General features: G+C 37.6%; 1 protein-coding gene across 1 annotated transcript in view; it reads left to right on the top strand.

The window, feature by feature from the left end:
- Positions 1 to 19,704, top strand: part of GABBR2 (gamma-aminobutyric acid type B receptor subunit 2) — a gene marked incomplete at both ends in the record, with an annotated part of 486,339 nt that overhangs the window by 267,330 nt on the left and 199,305 nt on the right. The window lies entirely within an intron of this gene.

Raw genomic sequence — 19,704 nt, 5'->3', positions numbered from 1 at the left:
AGTCACTAGAATAATCTCATTCAGCAGTGACTGTCCTGTAGGAAGGGGAACAATTAAAAAATTCTGAAACACAGCAATTCCCTTATGCTTTAATGAGATTTTAGAAAGGGATGGTTATATTTCTCTGCCTAAGTAAAATTATTTTCCACATTTTTGTAAAAAGAATGAACTTATCATGGGAAATATTTGACCTCTGTTACGTTCACAAGATTCTGTTGTTGTTTCAGTCATCTTTCAGTTAGAGCAATGAGAAAAGTTATTTGCAACAACCACAACCTTTTAGGTAAATGCAACTTTAAGTTCATGTCCCTTTAACCTTTGTTAACTGGCAGCTAAAATAAGGCACAGTTTACATTAATAATTCAGACTACGCTGTCTGTTTGACTAAAACACTGATTGTAGCTAATCAAATGCACGTGGTTTGGTTCACAGAGGTACAATGCAGATACTTGGTGCCCAGCTTTGAAGCCCTGCACCCACAATTCGCTCTTCGCCACCGTCTCTCTTGCACTCTGAGATGGCACTGCCTTTTGCTCATATTTCTATATTTGCAACAGAATCCTCTTGGTCATGACCAAAGCTTGAAATCTAGATTAAAGACACATTTTCTTCTCTGGTTACCTCCTTCAAATATTTGTGGCAATATCTTTTTTTTACTTGTTATTCAACCGTTCTGTATAGATGGAAAGATCTTAATCCTCCCCAGGAAATGAATCCCTATGTGCTTAATTTGATTTAAATTCCTCTACCAATGCACACATTAAGAAGTGATGTGGCAGTGAGGAGGCCATTGATTTGAATGCCGTGATCTGAGAGGGGAAATAGTACTTGACATGCACAATGCTGGCAAAAGCTGCTTTTGTGTTGCGGCTTTCTGAATTTCCCTTCATTGATTCATGTCTTTCTGCAGTCGCAGTGTTTGTAAGTGATAGGAGTTCTCTTGATGTGAGTTATTGCAAATTTTACTCCAGGCAGACATGGGCACTTTCGCTTCTCCTCCTCACCATTTTTCTTCATTGCTTCTGGATTGTACATTATTTTGTTTAGATCTACCTTATTTTATTGTAAATGTTGAGTACTTTGCTGTTCAGATTCCTGAAGCCTGGATGTTTTGTTAGTTTGATCTTGTAATAAACTGCAGGAGGGCCGTACGGATAGTGGTGGGATCCTGCCTGGCTTTCCTCTGCAATCTCTTTGCCGAAAGGACAAGGATGCCTTTACCCACAGAGTATTGTCCAGTTTGTCTCTCTCTAGCGTTAATAAAGGCAATGCAAAGCCACTGAGTGAAACTGATATTTGCTATATAGTACTTCTAAAATACGCAGTAGTTAGCATGCATGCAGACATTTAACTGCAGACTGACTGAAGACATTTAACTTTAAAATATTTCTTCAAAACTTGAATGTGTCAAAATTCTCCCCAAATCTAATGAAAATGCTGTTGTTGACATTTTTATGTTCTATTTGTATTAGTCTGGGTGAAGGGAAAAACACTTTAAAAAACCCTCCGAACCTGAAAATAGGTTATCAAGAGTTACCGTGAACTAACAGGTGAAACAGGGAAGCTTGTTCTTATTAGTTATGTAGGAAAGCTGTGTATTGTGTGCTACTTTGTGGAAGTTGTTGGCAAATATTGTTTTTACAATCTATTTAAGAAACAAAACCTCACCTGATTTCACTGTAGAGGAAAGGTTAAGTATAAGTTTAAAGATGATGTAACTTGCAAACCATCAGTTTTTCAGAGGCTATATAACCCCACACCACTAAAAAAGGTTTCAATAAGAGAAAATAAAACCTGCTTAGAAACCAGATGGTACTGTTTGCTTCAGCAGAATGGTTTGTAATTCTCTTCAGATTAGCCATCCAGGATATGAAGCAAGAAAAAGATGATTCATCTTCAAGAAAAGTTTCTCATGTTCTTGTTTCAGGCCTACTTTTAATCTTTCCCCCCATTTTTTCTTACTGTTTCCTTTTCACTTTTGTGAAATCAGGAAACTCACTATGCTGGACAGCAAACAGAGCACTGATGTGAACTGAGGGTACAGAAAACCTGCTCCCTTGCCTCTCAAAAGGTTGTTTCTCAGTGTAGAAGTAGAGTAACCCAACAGCAGTGGTCTTGGGCTGGAGTACGTGAATCACGTTGCTATGAATTGGACACCAACTTTGCCTGAGGTGATATGCTGTGACAGGCTCTGATAATTTACCTGTGTGGTGAGATGGCTTGTTTCCAAAGGTCAGACACAAGGATCAGTGCTAAGCATTGCAAGTGTAGCCAGCAGCCAGCAAAAATTTGAATGCATATTCTTAGAACAACTATCTGCATGATCTTTCTTTCTGATATGTGGTATTTCATGCAGTGTGTCTGCAAGAAAATATTTGTCATGCATTTGTTGCACATTTAAGTGAGCAGCCAGATTTGACAAAACTTGAAAATTTTTGCTGGATCTGATGCTTGTTGAAGTTCTGCTCTGGTTATGGGTGAAATGGGAAGAGAAGTAGAGAACTAACCCAAGACTTTAGCTCTGTTGAATGTACCTCTACTGTTTATTTCAAACCTTGAGCTACAGTTTTTTTGTTTGGCTGATTTTCTGTTTAGGTCATTGGGTAAAAGAGATAAGTAATAGGAAAAAGGCAAAATGCCCAAAGAATCGTGAAGTGCTTACTACGACAGCACACTTAGGACATTACAGGATGGGCTGAAGTTTTGGAACAGTAACATGTCTCCCCAGTTAGCACCATTCCCATTTACATCAAGTTTGATTGACTGAATACAGGGACCAAACAATCATGATTAAACTTAATGTTCATGGAAAAAAGTACAATTTTATTATAGCTAATGTCTGTTTGTAATAAGATAATCAGGAGAAAGAGGTTTCTAGCATTCGAAGTACAGAAACTTTTAAAATAAAACTCCAGTAGGAGACTGTGCATTTGAAACATAGTTGCTTTTCCTTCCATGGATTCCTTTAAATAAAATGGGAACTAAAAATGGTTCATCTCAAGCTATAATTGGAGCTATTCTTTTAGGAAACTGTTTCTGACAAGAAGAAAATTCTAAAGGAAAACTCTGTAACATTAAAATAGCATAATAGTTTTTATCATTTTTATGTGCTGGACTACTAGACTATCATAACATGGAATTTAAAATTATTTCATTAAATATAAACAATCAAAATAGAGAATACTTTTCTGCCATTTCCCTATTCCTAACCTGTAAGTAATATTCAGTATATTTGTGATGTGTGACATACTGATTTTTATAAACACTTTAACTTATACATTTCAAAAATGACAATATTTTATAACCACCTGACCATCATTTTCACCCAGGAGGAAATAAAGAGTTATCATAGTGCTCTATTGCATGTGTAAATTGTATAAATTAGGCACTGTTGAATAAAGACAGCAGCTGGCTTCTACTGTAACTTCAGTGGGAATATGTGGCCCCACATAAAAAGCATTTTGTTTGGACAGAGAGGTTGCAGTGGCCTATGGTAGTCCACAAAAAAAAAAAGAAAAAGCCTCATCCTTCTCACTGAGAGCAGTTAACAAGAAAGTTTCTCTTGCTTACATGTATTCTAGAATATTTAGCCCATTATTTTCCATGGGAATACTTCCATGAATAAAATTTCAGTGGAGTGAATAGTGAGAATGAATCTTAAAGAGGTTCAGAGACTCAGAAAACCTCCAAATTATGGTCTTTACTAATAAGTAGTGCATGTTCTGGGTAAAAATAGTAATCATTTGGACACATTTTGACATAAAAGAAAAGACAAATGCTGTCTTGAGACAGAGATTTGTATTAATTAAACTTCATTCATGTCAGTAGAAGACTTCAGATATTTTCTATGATACCGTTGATCTAATAAGGATTAGAATGACTGGAGACATGAATTTTCACCCCACATATTGCCTCTAAGTAGGATAGTCCCTTAGGCATTATTTATAGAAGTTTGCAACTAGGACCAACTTTATCACTAGATCCACTGCTCCTTACTTACTGTATATGGAGCAAAATAAAGTTCAGTCTTTACACTGTAAGACTCTGAACATCATGTCTCTTCGAGAGTATGAAAATACCCTGGCAAGAATATGAATATTGTGTCTTCATCTTTAGGACAGACTGTCCACCCTGGGAGATAAATCAGAGAGCAGTGGAAATTGTTCCTGGCTTCAAGCCACAGAAATTATTTTCAGCGTTTAGTAAGTAAAATTCCTTCTCCTGAATACATTTACTGGAAAAAGTCACATCTTCATCAGCAAATGTCTCACCTCTTCTATTCCTGTACAGTCACCCAGCCACATTCAGAGGGAATGCTTCTGATGAGAAAAAAGGAAGAGGCTGATAAATAAAGCCCTCTCTGTCTCCAGGGGTTACCAATGCACATTATCTGATGGTTAGTAATGGAAGAGAAAAAAACAGGATTGAAAACAAGTGCTGCATAAATTCCTCTATCTAACTTGGTCAGTAACATAGCCCAACAGTACCACCTGGTACCCAGACCTGCACTGAAGCTTCTTAATGATTTCCTATGACTTCTTGTCCAGAAGATAAATTTTGTTCTGTTACCATGAGACGCAGCAACATGTCCCTTCCAGGACAGTTGACTTGGTTTAATGGCTTCAGAAAAACAGTCTGATAGAAGAGGTATCTCCCTTATATATTTAATCTAAGCTTTTGAAAACAAGATAATTTAGATGCTAATGAGATTTCCATTATTGCAATGATTGCTTTCTTGTCCATTAATTACATACACTTTGATCAGTCAGCATTAGTACCGTGCATAAAATATGTTTAATGTTTAATAAGTGGGTTCATGTTATTAGTGTTTTTAAAGATAGTTGTTGCTACAAATTGAGATTCCTTTTCTAGCTTAGAATATGAAGATAAAATATGATCTAATTTGAGGAGCAATTGTTTGTGTTAGTTGTTTTGCAATTATTAATTCCTTTTATGAGTGATAGAAAGAGAGTAGAATCTCCCTTTAAGTGCTATATCCTCATTCTAGCTGGAATTCAACATTGTCAGATCACTGCAATATAGTCAAAAACATCATAAATATTCATTGCATGCCAGCGGCAGAGAAGGAAATACTTTCTTATTCTAATACCACTTTCATTTGAGACAGATGAAATAAAAGGCTTCTCATTAGTTATTTTGGGACATTTAATACACTATAGAAATGCCATACACTTGGCCAATTAGCATAGATGATTGATGACAAGTATTAAAGAAATAGAAGTAACTGATTTTTAAGGGCAGCTGTGAATACAAGGTTTGCTGCTATTGTACAGAGCAGTGCAGTTTGTTAAAGTATTAAAAAGAAATTTAGTCCCATTCAATTCAGTGTGAGTGTGTTGACCGAGATAAGGAAAAGGTTACGATATTGCTGATAGCCAGAGAAAATAATGGAGTCTGTCATTTGTCTTCCTTCAGACTGTTTAGATATTATTGCTGTCTTTCTTCATGTACTCCCCTCTAAGAAGTCAAGCGCCTGATGCTGGAATGCTTTAATTACAGAAGTGCCAGCGTGAGTTTCAACAAATTGCACTTATTTAGAACTTGTAGTGTTGAATCTTTTCTAGGAAAATGAGAAATGCTGCGTCTTTAAACAACAATTTGTTTCACAGTGAGTTCTTTTTAAAGTATAATGCTTTCTGGACCTTGACAGTCTAATCTCTCAAACAGGGCTGAAGAAAGCAGCCAAACTGGTGAGATAATGGTTTCTATACTGGCATTGGACCAGGGGGCTTTTGAGTATGAGACAACCTTCTCTTTCTCTGGGAACATGAAAATGGGAAAAGCAAAGGATGGGCCCCTGGACTTGTCTTCAAAGGTCATATCTTAAAATCAATTCAGCATACTCTACAGAACAGAGTGTCAGGACTTAGTTCAGCATGAGCTGAAGCACCGCCAGCACTGGTGCCAGTGGACTTGCACTGGTGTTGCCTTACTGGGTTGCTAGAGCATCCTGCTGGGGCTCTGACAGTAGCAACTCAGCATGGCTCAGGATGATACAGGGCTGCGGGGCTGGAGTCCTGCTGTTAAAATCTTAATTAGGGAGAAAGGAAACCTCACCTTGTATTCAAATGAGCACAGTCCTTTCCGAATAGAAGTTAGGGAAATTAGTGTACATTTGTATATGTTATTCTCTAGAGAGTGCAATTAGGGGTCAGTCAAAAATGATCTGTTCTTTTAAGTGATATTCTGCAACAATCAGCCCTCTGATATACACACTTTTTTTTCTTGATTTAAATACCTGAATATTTTCAATATTTAAAAAAATGTAGAAAATTTGGTTTACATTTTTAAAAGAAAACATTTCATATTCTCCTTTCAAGTAAAATATTTTTAACATCTGAAAGTTGATTTTAAGTGAAATTTTATGTGAGAAAATTCTGTGGTTTCTTTCCTGTTTTCCAGCATTTTTTGTACCTCTTTTGATTTTTTTCCCCCTTTTTTATGCAACTAAGTGTAAGTGTGTGATATACCAATTTCAAAGTTTCTGAAGTATGAAGTAACTCCAGTGTGTTATTCTGCCAGATTAGCAGAGGACAACCTTGACACTCAGTGGGCAAGTGGCAAGACACAGATTTTCACTACACATCTTAATTAGTAATGCCCACATTTAGACATCAATTAAACTACATGTTAGTAAAATCTACTATATCAAGCCTAAGACTAGAGGTTCAGGGTCTCTGTTCCTTGAACTGTACCCAAAACACAAGCAGCTCTACCTCATGGGCAGCGCTGTCTGAGCTCATGGGAAATGTAGCAGAGTGTTTCTGTCTAGTTTTCATGTAATTTGATGCAGGGTCACAAGAAAAATGAGTGAAAAAGGCTGCTAGAATAAAGCTGTAGGAGAGGTGACCCCAGGCTGGACTGAAAGAGAGGACATCAATGTTATCTTGGACTTATATTATTGAATGTGCTCATTTTTTCCTCACACTAAAATTAGGAATGTTATTTATGCAACTCATTGATGACATGTGTTTGAAAGGGCAATTAAAATACCATGTAAGAAGAACCAAAGAATCTTGGTGGTTCCAGTAAGAGACACTGTAGGAAGTAAAAGCATACCAGAAGCATTAAGAGAGAATGTACGTGTCCAAGGTTCAGACAGCAGAGAATACCTAGTATGCTGAGAGGAGAACTATGTGTTCTCTACATAAATATTAGCCAAAAACACAGGGGGGAAAGATATTTAGTCCAAATCATACTGTGAGCCTAAAAGTGTATGGCCAAAAATAAGGTAGATAGAGGAAAACAAAATGACCAGGAGATTCAGATTCAGAAGCCATCTTCTGATGAGAATGATGGAAGTGAAAAACTTCACATGCTCAGTTTTATAACTCCAAGAAAGGAGTTAGATATGAATACAGCCCATTGCAAATGTATTGATGGGAAGTAATTCCCTTCCAGTTCCAAATTTTCTGACTCTGATTCTGAATGTGCTTCTCTTGAATTTTATTTCATCCAGGAGAAATTTAATTGTGTCTGAGATGAGAAAAGGGGATTCACTAGACCAAGCTTGGTAGTCTGGGAATCTGACTGTACTTCCAGATTCAAACTGATCGTGTTTTCCTGTGTAGATTTACAAGTTCACTCTCCCGGGTGCATCTGAATTAGTCTGCACGTGGTGTAGATACCATGTTGGATATGAGAATGTTGGGAAGAAAAAAGAGACAATTGTCTGCCGCTGAGCTATTTCATGTCATTAATTGGACTTTGCACACTGCCTTGAGTAAGAAGAAAAGCAAAAAGGGAGCTCATTTTACTAATATTAATAACTTGCATTTCTTCTCATTTCTGCAAATTAGCTAGTGTGACTTAAGGGCTGACAGTGAAATATTATCTATTGCCTTGTTTTCATTTCCATCTTCATGTCTGTAGGGAATTTCAAATAGTTTACAAAGAATATCTTTCTTTAAAAAATGCACCGTTTCTCTATTAAGTGAGTGTGCATTCTAGATATGTCTCAAATTTTTAGTATGACACTGATTTGAAATTCATTTTAGGCAGAGACTGTGTTTGAAACAACAAAGTATTTCACAAATGTTTTTTAAAACCATCCACCACAGTGGGAAGATGTTTAAATATCAGTAAGCCTTAACATTACTGTTCTGAAAATGTAGGAAAAGCCTTACTCCAAGCATTGCTTTATAGAGTCTGAAGAGAGCTACACCTTTGAGAGTTCTGATATATGCCAGCTGGATGGTGTTTTGCTGTGTAGGTTCTAAAGATATATGACACTGATCAATCACAGCTCAGAAACCAAACTGAGCGTCTTCAAATATCTTTGGACCTGACTGTTTTCTGAAGAACATGGAGACTGCTGTCTTTCCTCTGTAGAACTGCTGCAAGGATATAAATAGGGAATCTTTAAAGTTTTAAAACTATGCCAATTATACCTCACTGATTCTCGGCTTGCTGTTGGCACAGTTTAGAACAGCCTGAAGGATTAAAATGGACAATGAAAAGGGCTGAATTTGATTTTCTGACTAGTATATTGGTTAGACCTCCTTCCTGGCACTGCCAGGCCTGTTCAGATCTCTGTGCCCAGCAATGCTAAGGCTCTTCTCTGCAGCTTTCAGTCAAAATTTGATGCTGATGAAAGCATCACCTGGAGGGATGCAGCACTAAAGAACTGGAAGAGGATGAAACATCTACTTCATTATCATCAAACATAGCTGTCTTCAGGAGTGCTTTCTGATACAGAAAGCAATATAGACAAAATCTGAAATTTTCAATAAAAGTAATTCTAAGGGCCCTATGATTAGAAATAGTTTAGCCTAGGCTTTTTAGCTTTGCAGAAATAGCCACCTAAAACATCACAGTAATTCTGACAGTTGTCAAGTACAGCCAAAACTACAACTAGGCTAAAATAAAAGGCTATTTGAAGCTTGCTGTGAATTTAGATGAACGAATATTATTGTTATTCCATTATGACATGGGAAACTGGCCGATTTCAGTGACTGTCACTGGGAAATATATATTAGAAAGTGAATGTCCTGGACAGTTCCTATTTGCCTTGAGCTACCTTAATTGATTTGCCAAAGAAAGATTTAAAATCTTCTTGTCACTAGAAACATTTCATGAATATTGAATAAAAGGGTTTCAGAACTTGTGTAGGAGCTCCTACTGAGTAAAGAAGGAAAATCAGTGTTTGTGTTCTATGCATGTATGGCTGTTCACTCAAAAAAACAGTCTTTTAGCTGATTCCAAATACTCTTTCCTGACCGATGTCAACCCACACTTCTGCTCACACCCCTCTACCGGAGAGTAGGCTGAGGGTGCGCAAGAATCTGGGAGGGGGCACAGATGGGACAGCTGACCCCAGCTGACCATACCCTATGACGTCATGCTCAGTATATAAAGCTGGGGAGCTGAGGGGAGAAGAAGGAAGGCAGTGAAGTTTGGAGTAAGGGCATTTGTCTTCCCAAGCAACCATTACGTGTGATGGAGCCTGGATTTCCTGGAGATGGCCGAGCACCTACCTGCCCATGGGAAGTAGTGAATTAATCCCTTGTTTTGCTTTGCTTGTGCTTGTGGCTTTTGCTTTACCTATGAAACTACCTTTGTTTCAACCCATGAGTTTTTCACTTTTACTCTTCTGATTCTCTCGCCCATCCCACTGTGGCAGAGTGAGCGAGTGACCATGTGGTGCGTAGTTGCCGTCTGTGGTTAAACCACAGCAGTTCTCTGCTTTGGACACAAAGACCTTGTTAATAACGTAGGCTGTCTGCTCATTAGAAAGAATATAGTAAACAAAGCAATCTCCTGCATCCAGCCAATGTGACAGAGCCTGAGCAAAAAGAAGTGTGCGGAGAAGAGGTGGTGGCTCGTACAGTCTTTCAGGTCATCATCAGAGCGAATGAAATGCAGCCTGTGCGGTTGTGCTCTCTGTTGGGATTAATGTAGTTTAAAGAAAATGGAAGAAATTACTTCATAACATCATCCAAAATTGCACTATTGAAGAGATAGAACTGCTGCTTAATACAGTGTCCTTAGAAGGCTTTATGCCATCTATTCTGAGTCATTCTTACAAAAGCGGTAGGAAGAAAAAGAAGCAAACACATAACAAAAAAACCAAACAAACATGGTGGTGGAATCTCATAGGCTGTTGTGCTGTTTCTACAGGCACAAATTGCTAGAAACTGAAATCATCAGGGACTCATCCTCAAAAGAACAATTCTGAACATCACCTCAGCAGTTCATGTTTACACTTTTATACACACTGAAAAGGGCTTGAGTTCCTAGTCCCAGTGCGTCAGCCTATTTCTTCTTCTCTTGCCACCCTGAAAGACAGGTTGTTTACATCTTGTTTTTACACATATCTGAAAGAGACTGAGTCAAGAGTAAAGGGTTTATTTTGCTTATGCTTCAGAGGCCAGCCATAGATGAGGAAACTGGCTAAATATTGGTAGTCAGCACCCAATTACATATATCACCAGACTTGAAAGCGTTTGTTGCAAACAATTGCAGTGCCTGTCATGTTGTTTCTACAGTATTCAGAAAAACCTGCAAAAAAGCTTGTCCAGTGTATATATTTCGTTTTAATTTCTTTTTTTTTGTCATGCTTTTAAACTTAAGACCACTAATGATGAACATGATTTAGGCAGCCAGCAAAGAGCTTGCATGGGCACTGGAGGGAATGGCTCACATAGCAGAAAAACCCTCCCATTGGATACAAATGATATGGCAAGAAAGAATGGCAAAAAAGAGCACCTAAGTGCTCTGCCTGGTGCAAATCATAAGTCTGGTGAATGCGTAAAAGCACATTTATGACTGACAAACATAAAGGTTTCATCTCTCTTCACCTGCAGTGGCCAGCAAGTGCAACACTGTTTGATGCATGATTTCCTGGCTAGTATCCTTTTTTCCACACCTTCACCTGCTTATGAATTGCTGGTACCTTGTCAGGAACATTATTCCCCTAGACTTGCTTTTGTGTGTAAAACAGAGCAGTCAGATGTTCACTAATCACATTTTTGCTTGCTTTGCTGAAAAAAAATGCTATGATTGCAGTGTCTCGTTTCAGCATAGCTGTGCAAAATTGTATATATGCATCTAAATGCTAATCTAATGGAACAGCATAATCTGGGTTTATCTCATGTCATTGTGCTGTCAACAGCATGCTTTTCTGCAAAGACAACTGCTGACAGAGGATGCCGCTGAGATGGAGAGAAGAAATTTCATCAAAAGAAATTCTGTCCATTCCCCATCTGAATCCTGCACTTCCCTGAAAAAAAGAGATGAAGTTCTGCCCAATGTATGGTAAAGTTCAGAGAGCAAAATGCTGGAAATAGAGGCACCCTGCTACATAGAAAGAGCAGCTGTGTTTCAGTTATGGATAGCATTCCTCAGGAAACAAAGAAGAGAAATTAAAAAGGGAATTAGAGAGTAGCAATAGGCAAAAAAAGAAAAATCCCCTCTCCTATGAAGAAGAGACTGACTGGACTGAAACTTTATTTGGAAGGGACTTAGTTGACAGTATCTACAAGAAGGGCTGAAAGGAGGATCTGGGGAACTACAGGCTTGTCAGTCTGACCTGAATTCAGGGGAGGGTTATGGAGCAGATCCTCCTGAGTGCCATCACACGGCTCATACAGGACAACCGGGTGATCAGGCCCAGCCAGCCTGGGTTTATGAAAGGCAATACAACTCTGTCTTTCCTGTCATGATATTAAGAGACACACTGTTTAGCCTTTTGTTTGAGGAAACTTGTTTTTGGAAAATGCTTGTAGTTCAAGGTGTTTCACACTAAAGGAACTAGGGTATTTGTATATTTTTTTAATTTCTAGAAACTATTACTTATTCTGTAGGCCTTTAAGGGAAATCTGTCTCAAAGATACAAAGGCACATAAAGAGCACCATTGACTAATGCCAGAGGCTACTTGTATCAGCTGTTATTAACAGAAATCTTCGTTTGGCAAATATGAGGCACCAAGCCCATCTTTTTTATTAAAATTGCTGTATAATTTTGCTCAGAACAGTTTTTCACCTTAAAAAAAAAAAAAGAAAAAAGAAAAAAAGTGACTTTTGTATGTCTCTTTCCTGTGTTCTTTATTTCCAAATGGCTTCTGATGTTAACCTGTACATCTGCTTATCTCATATTTCACTCATGTTGAAGCAGTTTCTGTAACCTATTTAAAGAACCATGTATGTTTCCTGAACTCTGAGATAAAGCTGATTTTCCATTTACCTTTTTGTCTACCAAGAGTTCACAGAAGAAGCTACATGATAATATATGAGGTGACCGGTGAGGTCAGTAGACAGGCTCAGCTCCCAGTCCTCTGCTTATAAACAGAACAAATAAATAAGCAATCCCTACTCAATGAAAATTTCAGAAGTTCACTACCTGCTGTACAAAGGAACAACATGAAAAACATCACTGATTTTTCTGTTTTAGACCAATGTACAAATAGTTTTGATGAGTGCCTCCTAGTTCCAATATTATGGGATTTGACGAATGCTGATTCTTCACTCTTCTTTTTCATCACTGTCACGACTACTAGATTTATTTTTTTTTTCTGGGCACTTCTGTTCCATCAATTGATCTTCCTTCTTGCCCCCTGTCCATGTTCTCCTGTTTGGGAAACTTACTCATTTTTAAGTATATTTTTCAGGTATTATTCCTGTGGTGCAGACAGATATTTAATGCTTAGAAGTAAGCACGTTCATTTTTCCACTGTTTTATATCTGAACTGTCACAGCTAGAACACAAGTATTTGTTTAGATGAGAATGGTGGTATTGCTTCATTCAGAAAATGTTAGCCAATACCAGATTTTTAGTTATGTTTCATACCCGCCCTGCTGCTGCTGCTGCTGCTGCTCTCCAGGCACCACTGTTGAGTTACCCAAATCTTTTAGAAAATGTCATAAGAGACAAAACAGGAAGGGGGAAAAAAATCCCTTTAGATCATAAAATATTTCAAATTTACATCTTGAAATTTTGACAGAAACATCTTTTCTGAAAATAGTGTCAAGGCTTGAAAAGCAGCAGTCACTTTACCTGCTTTGATCAAATGTTCTAGAGACATTTTTATCCACAGTGGTCTAAGGATATAAAATAGTGAATTCAGGACCATTTTTTGTTTTATGGAACATTTTAATTTTCGGCACACTCTGGCTTCTGCTCACCTCTCACTGTCCTAGAGGTCACAACTGCCTCTTCATCCCACAGAGGGTGACAACTTTATTGCTGTCTCCTGAGCATCCTCTCTTGCTCTGTGCTCACATCTCCTGTGCTCAGCTCTTTGTCTTCAGCTAATTGAGTGATGTAACTGGGTTGAAACGTCGTCTGAAGAGTTATGCACAAGCTACCCTCAGCTGGAAGTTTGCTGTTTTGTTTCAGAAGCGAGGTTAGATTTGCAGAGCTAAAAGCTTGTTGGGTTACTCTCAACTGTATGATTTGATAGACTAAGTGGCATGTCTTAGACAGCTAAGACAGCTCTGCTGTCTTAGACATGATGTTTGGAGGGTGGAAGAGGTTGGGAGTTACAGCTTGTAGTCCTTCACTGCCTAGGAGCTGCAGAGCTAAGACCCACAGGGTGCCAGTTTGCTGTTTTGTGTGTGTCAGGGAAGGCATGTGTGTAGCTAAGGAGTCCTGTTGGAGTAAATGGAGTGTGTGTAACACTTGAGTAGTGGGATGTGTGGATTGCATGATAACACAGAAAGGCTTCTGCGGGGAGCTGAGACTAACAGAGGGCATCTCGCTCCCTCCATCCTAGCTCTTTCTGCTGGCACTTGCGCCCTTCTAGGGCTCCTTCGTGCTGGCTCTGGGGCTGACACTGCAAAGCAATTCAGAAACATCTCCCCTGCTTGCCAAACTGATACAAAATAAATTAAAAAAAAAATAAAAATCACTGAATACCTTTTGCTAGTTTAATAGGCCACCACAGCTCACACAGGGGCCTGATGAATGCTGAGCTACCACCAGGGAGGTGTAGGACTAGGCAGCTAGGAGCAACTTGGGAGGGTAATACCTGCCCTTTGGGTGTTTGCAAGCTCTTAGGTTTGCTGTTCTGTGATGCTTCAACCTCCTTGTCTCCTATTTTTATTGGATTTAGTCCAATAAGGACACTACAGGGTCAGAAGTACACCTTGATTTCAGTAGATGTCACAGAACTTAAAGGGACAGTTTAAATTGCATAATTATTATTTGAAAATAATGTACCATGTTTTGAATTAAAGTATAACTTCAATTGCTTTAGTTATCCCACTGCTTTTAAGGTATTTCTGCATGCATTTAATTAAATGGTTTGCTTTAAATTAAATACCTAACTCAAGAACCCCTAAAATTACTGAGTTAATTTATTTTTGGAAAAAATGCTAACAGCCACTTTTGGAACTGGTTTGACTGTGACATTTCAGGGAAAGCCACTGGGGATAAACACTGTTATTCAGGGAGATGAGCTGCCTATAGGGAAGAGTAGCCCAGATTCCTGGACAGTGAAGTGGAACTGAGACGGAAATGTGTTGGCCCATTGGAAAATGCTTGGGAGCATGAATCCTGTGGCATCTAATTGTCTTGCATCCAGCTGCAGTGTGTGTGCCATCATACTCATAGTCTCTTCTCCAATGAAGGGGTATTTCTGTTATTATTTTAGCTTAAATATATAACTATGATGCTTCAAATCAATAGTAAGGTACCAAGTATAAGCTGATTATATAATACAAATTTGAGTAAGTAAAAAATTATTTGGTGCCATGTGCAGGAAAGCTGTTGGAGAAGGAAGCAAGCATGGTATAAACCAGACCTTTTTTGTAGATACAGTACTGAAAATCACAGAAATAAGTTCTATTTATTTATTTATTTCTCTGTTTAGTATACTTGAGATAATTTGCAGAAAAAAATATGAAGTAAATAAAATGATGGCCAAATTGCAGACGTGGCCCAAACTGAGAGAGCAGTTAAGAATCTTCTGAGCTCTGGTTGTACTGACTGATGAACAAACCTAAAGACGTGAATGGAGAAGTGTGTTGGCTGTGGATTTCAGTGTAAGAGGAATGAAACAATTCTAGCTTTGGCATGGACCTGTGTCCAGAGCTGAGTAATAATAATACTGTCAGTGATAATGCAGTGAAACTTCTAATAAATACTAGTGCTCCATAGCTCAAAAAGAGCTTAATGATATGTTTATAATATAGCAAAGATAACTACTTTTTATCCACCAGGAAAATTAAAGTATAATAAACAGCTGCTTCCAAGCCTAGACAAATGACCAACTGCTATAAAGACAGGGGAAGTCCTATGGTCTAAAATAAAGTTAATATTGGTTAATATTTTGTGAGTGTGAATGGATGATTGTTGTGGACTTTTTATCCTGGCCACAAATAATGGCTTAAGAAACATCAGTTCAGGAAAAAAGGTGAAGATTGTACATCCAGGATGGTAAACGCTGTCTTTTTAGTAATGAAATGTAATGCAGTTATGCTGTATAACAAAGTACATATGAGTAAGACAAGAATCACTGTTAGGTTTGTGAAACAGAGCACATAGAAGGAGACAGTACACAGAAGAGACAGGGAGATGACGTCCTTCTATGTGGCAAGTGTGAGACCAACACTGATTAAATGTTTGATCCCATTCTGGTTTTCATCATTTGTAAAGGACATTAAAGCACTGTAGATTTGTTTTGGGAGGGAAAAAAAACACCAAACAATTACATGAAAAGCAGCTGGACTCAGAGATATATCTTTAAAAAATTAAAAACCAACCAACCAAAAACACCTTAAGAAAACCCACAACATGAGCTTCTACAGTTCTATTTTTTGAGCCACCTAACTTGCCATGTGTGACTAGTACTGTTTTCCCTTTATGGAGTGGTTGTACCTTTAGGAAAACTGAGTGAAGTTCACTTCTGTATGGCTGTGTTATGAGTTATGCAGCTGCAGTAGGTCCCAGATACAGGTTCCTGGGATGTTGTATGCAGCAGTGGCTGTACAGCCCAGCAGCAACATTTGGGGGTACCATGCTGTGCCAGGTTGAGCTCATTCAGCTTCTCTTCCACCCACTGTTCATGTCTCTGTCTATTGGGCTCAAAGCCACGTACTTTCTGTTTCCTCCTGATTAACTTTACAAGGATAATTGCTGATGTGAAGGTGCCTGTCCACAGCTCAAAGTTGGGCAGATCGGTTATAGAATCGGTATTTACTCTGTCATCACTGTTGTAAATGGTGAAAATTAAAAGAAGAAAAAATTTCTAGATGTTAGACTGAAGAAAATAAAACAGACACTAAGATAACAGTGTGGTTTGTATTGATCTCCGTTGGGATGGTGTCTGTGTAAAGAAGAGGAAAGCTTTGCTGATTAACTATTTTAATGTATAGTAAAATATGTGGTTTGATCTAAGTAATTAACTTCTGTAGTTGGTTTAAAGGAGAGAGATAATATTTTGTGTCTCTCAAAGTAAAATAATTATTTGACTAGGAAATATTGCTTGATTCTGAGAGTCGTGTTCTGAAGTACTAACAGTATTGACATGAATTCTATTATTTTTCTTTAAAACAGTATTCTATTGTTTTTCTTTAAAAAAGTACTTCTTATCTGTATATTTACTGATCCTTTTGCTAATAAGTATCTAAACATGCCTATGCAATATCACCAAAACACAATGGAAGTTAAAAGGGGATTTTGTCTGCTCTTATATTCACACAGATTTCATAATATCTAGATTTTATGGTGGATCACACCATAGGCTGCAGCCTGTACTGGCTGATACGCTAGAGTATGTGGTGAGGCAAAAATAAAGGATGAAGTAGCACTAAGATTTGCTTTTGTGATGTCAGAGCCTAATGCATGTATTAAGAATATCTATTATTCAAACATCCTCTACTTTAAATAAAGACAAAACACTGAGTAATTTATGAATCTCAAGTCTAAAGAAGGTAACTGTAGCTATATCTTACAGTATGTTACCTTGGTGGCAAAGAAATGACAATGAGCCATAGAACATCCTGAGATTATAACTCACTTCTCATGCCATACATCAGCACACCATTTCTACAAAACACGTTTCTGAAAAACTGATTGACTTATTTCTTACTAGAATTCATCTAAGTTTACAGAATTAAATACTATAACATTTTATTGTATACTTACATCACTTTTTTGACTCCAAAATATTTGTCTTATTTTTCATAAATCATACAGTAATCACTGACTCTCATTAGTTTCCTTCCTGTTCCTGTTTTAAGTTAATATTTGTAAAAGCAAAACAGAGGTATCTATATTTACACAATTTCTTGGTGTTCATGAGGAGTGCTCCTTTCTTCCACACTGGCAGAACCAAATACCGCAGCAGGAACCTTATGTCCGTGTCTGCTGGGGCTACCTGAAGCCCCAGTAAAAATCTAGGAGTGTTTCCTTACCCAGCACATAAGAATTTTAGAGTCTTGAGGCTTTTAAGGTACTTGAGATGCTGTAGCTACTTGTCACCTGTTATTATGAAACAGCATGTTCCTGAGAAGCAAAGAGCGAAGCGGTAACTGCAGCTGCGGTTTTGATGCCTGGGTAATAAATATGTTCTGTCATCGTCATGGGTTGCACTTTCAGATTTCTGCTTTGCAACTTCTAACTGATATGGCTTTTTGTTGATTTTACCTTTGAAATAGACATGGCATAAATAGCCAATTTCAGTTTCTTGAAATTGTGGAGTTTTTTTTTTCCTCTTGGTGTGTGTAACATACAGACACTCTGTAGTTTGTGAACAATAACCTGACAATGTCTGAACTCATTAAATAGTATTTAGAAATGTTTATTCCCTTCAATAACCCATTTGACTTTTTAGCATTTTCCAGTAAGCTTTAATGAAACTAAAATGCTGTGATTTAATAATATTGTAGATAACAAGGATATTTTCATGAGTTGGTCCATAATTCATCACTATCATCCATATCTTTATTTACCTACTACTTAGATCAGTGTAAGCCATAAATCTTAACAAAAAGAAGCTGATAAAAATGAATACTTCTAACTCTGTTCTATAGTTTTTTATCCAAATTTTTACATTTGTTCAGGGCATTCAGACCTGATCTATGGTTTTTTGGTAGTTTCAGGACATGTATGTGAGACTATATGTAGTTATCTACAGTCAGCAGATGCGTATGGTTTATGTCTGTACTACTGAGTGATAAAAATGATGATTTTACAAGAAGCAACGATAATATTGCAAACCAGTTGCATTTGGAATATAGAAAATTTTGTGAGCTGCTATATTATACTTTTAATAATAGATGACAATCATAGATGACTGTCATCATAGATGATAGCAGTAATTCTTGCTGTATGTTTATCTATAAATAGCACTCTAGTCGACTACAACTTACAGTCCTATTATCTTGTAATAAAAGAATGAGAAGAGACAGAGTTAAAATAAAGGCAGTAAATTTAGAATCAAATGAAAAAAAAATAATTCTACCACACAGTGAAAAATGTATCCATAGAAATCTCTGACAGAGGTCACAAACCCAGGAATTTAGTAAGGTCAAGACTGTATTGACCATATATATATATGTGAACCAAGTGATACTTGCATAGCATCTTTACAGCTGTCTCCTTTACTCCTTTAGTATTTTCTACTATTTTTCACTTGCACCAAGTAGCCAAGTGTATTATAATTATCTTCAAACAAATGAAGGACTAGTAAATACTGCTTCTGCAAACTAAAGGAGATTGGGATGAAAGCTGCTAAGGTGCACACAAAGCTCTGCCTACTAATGTTTTACATTCTCTCCTGGGGTTGTGTCAGCTGCCACTGGATGAGACTTAGCATGACCAGTGTTCATGCCTCTTGCTCTCTTTTTGTTGTGGACTGGGGCTTTTGGCTTTTAAGGCTTAGCACAAGGTAGCTTACACTTGTTGAAGGGTGTCTTTATCTATTTATCAAGGTGAAATGGTGTCTTATGCCTTGCAGGGGCTGTGGGGTGAGTGTGCTGTACTGCACATCCATTGTACGGTTCCTTGCAGGGAGCTGACTCAGATGGTTGCCTTCAGTACAGCCCCTTGGTGACCAAAAAGGATTATCCAAAAGGGGACTGGCTTGCACAGAGAAATGTTTTATAGCCTTACATGCTTATTGTTTGGTTTCTCTTATCCCAATGTCTGCTAAAACAAAGATTAATGGAGATAATAATAATAAACCAAACTGGGGATGCAGTAAAAAAGCAATCTATATTGACAGCACTCTACACTCCACTGCAGGTTCAAAATATTAGAATTACATCTTAGCATAAATGAATGAAAACCCCTTCTTTCATACTCAATCATGAAATAGCTGAAGTAAGGAAGAAATTAAATAGGAACTTAAATAAAGTCAGAAAAATGGGATGAAAGATGGGAGTAATTTGCTAGGAATATGTAAGGAGGTTTCAGCATTACGTGACCATTATTTTGAAGAGCAGTAACATGCAGCACAAGAAAGAATAGTATTGACTTAAAGGCATTTCATTTAAAAGGAATACTAGGACATGGATGTTGATGTAGTACAAAATCAAGCCACAAAAACTGCAGATATCCGTAATCATTCATATAAGATAATAGATCCATTTGGAGAGCCATGTGATGAATGAACTGGAGAACAATTTTTTTTGTGTTGTCTTTGATAGCTCTTACATATCCTTTATAAAAAAATCACACAGTTAAAATCGATTGTTTGCATGTCTCTCTTCATCTGAGATTCAGTAAGTACCTTCATTTCC

This window comes from Nesoenas mayeri (genome assembly GCF_963082525.1).
Source record: "Nesoenas mayeri genome assembly, chromosome: 2".
NCBI lineage: Eukaryota > Metazoa > Chordata > Aves > Columbiformes > Columbidae > Nesoenas > Nesoenas mayeri.
Note: the sequence above shows the minus strand (reverse complement) of the source record. Positions and strands in the feature narration are given on the sequence as shown.